Below are 5,213 nucleotides of genomic sequence, written 5' to 3'. Positions count from 1 at the left end.
TATATATATATATATATATATATATATATATATATATACATTCATTGGGAACGGAACCCATGATTTGCGATGCTAGTGCCATGCCCTACTGTTTGAGCTAAAGGAATGCACAACCATCCAAAGCCTTTCCAAAATTTCCACAAATAAATTTTCAGTTCACTGTTAATAATGTGTAAATTGATGACCTACAATGATATAAGGTATTTTGTCCAAAACTGGGAGGTTTTCACTGTCACTCGTAACACTGCTTTGAGATTTACATTTAAGTATTTGGTAGACGCTTTTATCCATAGCAACAATGCATATACAGTTTGTCAGTTCATGCATTGCTTAGGAATATAACCCATGACATTGGCGTTGATAGTGCCATGCTTTACTGTTAGATCTACAGGAGATATCCTGATTATTCCACATGCACCCATTTTCCAAGACATGTACCCCAGAAAATAAGCTTTTAAATGATTAAGTTTCTTTTTCATTTTTTTCTTCTTCTCATCAGGCCATATCCTGCTATGCATTATGGAGAAAACAGCAAAGAGCTCAATTCATGATCATGTAATATGAATTTGATTCAATTACACAGCTGTTAAAACATTCAGTAGCTGTCCTCCCTCATTAGACATTCTCTCAGTGGCATCAATATTCATACCCCTTTACAGAGATATGTAATTCTAGAGATGTATAGGTTTAATAACTATGATGAATTCTGTTAGAGTTAGTAAGTTCTGTTAGTAATGAAATGTGTTTATGCGGTTTAAGGTTAAAAAAACACTATTTTCCACATACTGAACATTATTGTTTCTCCTCTATGCACTGCCTTTCTGAAACGCGCCGATTTTTACAAAGCTCATTGGTCTGAAAAGCAAGGTGTTCTCTGATTGGCCAACTATCCAGTGCGTTGTGATTGGCCAAATACCTCAAGCTTGTGACGGAAATGTTATGCCCCTTGCCATACTGTGATGCCCTGTCCGGCCAGTGCAACGAGACAAAAACATTAAAATCCATTATAAACGAGGCATTTGTTGCATCCAGTGGGGACATAATTACGGATTATAATGACTTATACTGTCTTTTTACGCATTGCGTTGCATCGCGCTGCGTAAACATAAAACCATGTCTGCATTTGTGATCGGAGAAATGACAAACAACAAGTGCTACTCTACACTGCACAAAACTTGCGTTTGAATCATCAGTGGCAAATTTTTTAAATATAAAAAACGTACTTACAGACTGAGTCAGAATAGCCGGCATTGTAGTCTACTCTACCAGGATCAGGAAACAGTCCTCCATAAAATGTGCTGGACACATCCGAATATTTGGGTTGACGTGTTCTGGAACAGTGTTGTAAATACAACTTAACCACTGATTTCTAGTCGTGTCCATTTTTGGAAGGCCAAACAAAATAGTTTCGCTTTCACAACGAAACACACGGCGGGCTAGAATGAGTGGAGGCCGGCTTGAGTGAGCGGAGGTGGGAGGGCTTGAGAACGGCGCGGCCGGCGGATTCGACGAAGGAGCGTCCGGCGGGCTTGCGGCAGCCACATATGACGACCCCGGACTGGACTCCGCTTCGTCCACGGTGAACGTCGATCTGGCGATTCACAGCGCGAAGTTGATGTATTTCCTCAGTGACCAACACGGATCAGCTCCAGGCATGAGGAAGCGGACATTGTCCTCTTTTGGCAACAAAAATACTACAGCGAGAATAAAAGTTACGCCTTCTTTCTTTGCGTGAACATTTGGGCGGCGTTATGCAAATCTTCCCACATAGTGACGTAGGTATGTGGGGGCATGTTAGAACGAGCCGTTTTAGGTAGGCGTGGTTGACTCTTAACTTTTATAAAGAATATCTCTTTGGATTTGAGACTTTAGTCTTTGCAACTTTACAGATCTTCTTTATGCACCAAGAGCTTGTAACACTCCAAAGAGAAAGGAAAAATTGAAATCGCATCATATGACCCCTTTAAAAGTTGTTGTTAAATATAGTAAACTTTGGTAGTAAAAGTTTGATTTCAAGAAGATAAAGTGCTCCATAGTTTTAGATCCACAGTCCCAGAGTAGTCCCAATGCATTTTTATTTTCCTTTGGTGGTGAAAGGAATTGAACTCTGATTCTGTTTCAGCTTTCTTCCTTGTTTGTGGGGGTGGATCTGTGCACCTGCCTCTCTCCTCCACACAGTCCCACATCCTCTTCCGCCTCTGCATCCCACTCAGTCCAGGGATGGCGAGAGGATGAATCATTCAGTCAGCCAGAGAAAGCAATGAGAGAGCTGGAGTAAAGCAGAGATCATTGATTTCTATCGTCAGATTTAATCTCAGTGCAGCACAGATACACATGTTGTTTTTGGACTGTTTGCATGAGTGGGAGGATGTGCGTGTATGTCTTATAGAGCCAGGAAGGAAATCATGAAAAAGAGAAGGAAGGAAATGTAAAAGGGCCGGAAGTTGATTAATCTGGTAGCCTGCACATTATGTCACTGGTGATCAGATTGTTGACACCATTTAGCGAGATGAATTAATATGAAATATAATATCTGAATAATACAAATCGTTCATGATTATGAAGTTGAAAGTTCTATAAAAGACTTTATCATCAATAAACAAGAATCTATTGAATGTTAATTTGGTGGCCTGGAGGTAATTTCTGTGAAGTGATAGAATGGAATTTGAGGTTAAACAAACACTGTTTGCTAGTATTCTTCCTGTGTCCTTTGCCTGCAATTATCTTCCTTTTCCCCTGAGGTCTTCATGAAAATGAAATCAATAGATCAAATGCATTAATGTGGGAGTCACATGTCCAGAGACGATGCATAATTATTAAAAATGACAAATGGCGAGTTCACGGAACCCATGTATATGGGGCTCTGGCATATTTTTTTCCTGGTCAATATATACTTTAAATATATGCTAAATGTATGTAAACATTGAAGCGCAATGAAATATACTTTTGAAAATATATTAAATTTTCACTTTCATATACTAAAGTATATTTCAAATGTATTTCAGAGGCAATCTTATAGTAGCCTATATTTAGACTATAGGCGAAATACGACTAAATGCACTTGCTGATTTTTATTCAAATGTGTTATATGTTATAGAAAACAAATAAAGTTTTTCTTGACATATATGAATGTATTCTCTTGAAATGGAAAATATGGAGGGCAAAACATATTTTTAATGCTTATATATATATATATATATACACACCCTGGACCACAAAACCAGTCATGATGGTACATTTTTAAATAAGCTTTCCATTGATGTATGGTTTGTTATGATAGGACAATATTTGGCCAAGCAAGATACAACTATTTTAAAATCTGGAATCTGAGGGTGCAAAAAAAAAAAAAGATTGAATTTGGACAACTTTAAAGTTGTCCAAATTAAGTTCTTAGCAATGCATATTACTAATCAAAAATTAAGTTTTGATATATTTACAGTAGGAAATTTACAATATATCTTAATGGAACATGATATTTACTTAATATCTTATTGATTTTTGGCATAAAAGAAAAATCAATAATTTTGACCCATTTTTTTTCAAAAGTATAAAAAATGGGCAAAAAATATAGGTAGAAAATGTAAATGTATCATGAAATACATTTTAGCAAATATAGTTGTTGGCCTGTTAATAACGTCTCAGGTTACTTATGTAACCATGGTTCTCTGAGTAGGGAACGAGACACTGCGTCCTCTAGGGGTCACTATGGGGGAACGCCTCGTCGTGACCCGTGTCTGAAGCATACATTGAAAAAACACCAACAACACGTTGGCCGGCGACAGCCATGACGGCACTACCGGTGTGACTATAGTATAAATAGGTGCTGGGAGAACATGTCATTCACTTCTTCGTCTGAAGCTTGTGTTCGAGGCATGGCAGGAAGCCTAGAGGAAGCAGTTTCTTGTTCCCTACTCAGGGAACTTCGACCTACGACCTCTCCCCATGGGGAACGGTATACCCACGCCACCATGCTGAGGGGAATGCGGGCCAGAAACATGGTGAGCACTAAGTACCAACTTTACCATTTTCATGGTGAGTTGCCCCTGGGACGTCAGACGGCTGTCCGTGACTTTATCCCCTACGGCCAAAGGCCTAGGCTACATACCCAAACTTACCTGTTAGGGCCAGACTCCTGGGCCCGGGATAGAGCTCTAGGCTTGGAATCAAAATGGATTCCTTTAAGGGGATACGACCAAGAGCCTAGTATCATCCTAAGTCTTGGCATGTCACACAGGGGTTACCGCTTGCTCTTGCATAAGCTCTGAAAGGAACTGTCTAAACAGACCCCTAGTAGCAACACCCTGTTAAAGTAGGTATCCTAGGATACCTAGGTGGAGTGGCGCCCAAGATGAATGGGACTCTAACCAGCTCAAGAAAGGGCACGAAGCAACCGCGCGAAGCCCTCACCATATAGGATTTTAGAAAAGAACGCAAAGAACTAGCGTGCGAACTTACCACAATGTGGATTTTAGAAAGTGCACAAAGCCTTCACGTGTACACTTACCCGTGCATGGATTTTAGGATACCGTTCTAAGGGGCTCTCGTGGCACTCTGAAAGAGCAGCTCATAGATGGAATGGTGCATCCCAAAACTAATATGTTTGAGATTCACCAACTCGATCTAAGGCATAAAGCTAGATTGGCTAGCAGTAAATCTCTAGCTGAGGGGGGGGGGGCAAACACCCAGCTCTCAAACGAGAGGAGAGCTCGACCTACCGCATGTTCCAATGCTGGAACAGCTAGCAATAATTTACTTAGCTGAGGGAGCAACACACCCCGCTCTTCAAATGAGAGGGGGGAGGCTCAGAGCTACAGCATGTTCCAATGCTGGAACTGCTAGCAGTAAGTTACCTAGCTGAGGGAGCATAGACCCAGCTCTCAATGAGAGAGGGGGCTCGCACAGCTTGATCATTAGAAATCAAAGGGTAAGCGTACTGCAAGCTTGCCAAAAAAACTCCTATGTTCGCCTGATGCTGCTGGTTCAAGGTGCTCTGGGAAAAACAGAGAACTCAACTCTCACGTGAGAGGAGAACTCCGAATTCAGAAAGAATAGCTCGCTCATAGGCAACTCTTTGGTAAAAGGGGAGCACTGCTAATATAACCACGAGAGCAGCCCACGGAGCGAACCCGGACGCTCGATAGGAAACAGCATGCTCATAGTAATCCTCAATGGTGAGGGGAGCGATACTTCCAAGTGTGTCAAATTAGAGACAC

The sequence above is a fragment of the Sinocyclocheilus grahami genome, unplaced genomic scaffold (assembly GCF_001515645.1).
Source record: "Sinocyclocheilus grahami isolate Dianchi unplaced genomic scaffold, SAMN03320097.WGS_v1.1 scaffold688.1, whole genome shotgun sequence".
In the NCBI taxonomy this organism is placed as follows: domain Eukaryota; kingdom Metazoa; phylum Chordata; class Actinopteri; order Cypriniformes; family Cyprinidae; genus Sinocyclocheilus; species Sinocyclocheilus grahami.
Note: the sequence above shows the minus strand (reverse complement) of the source record.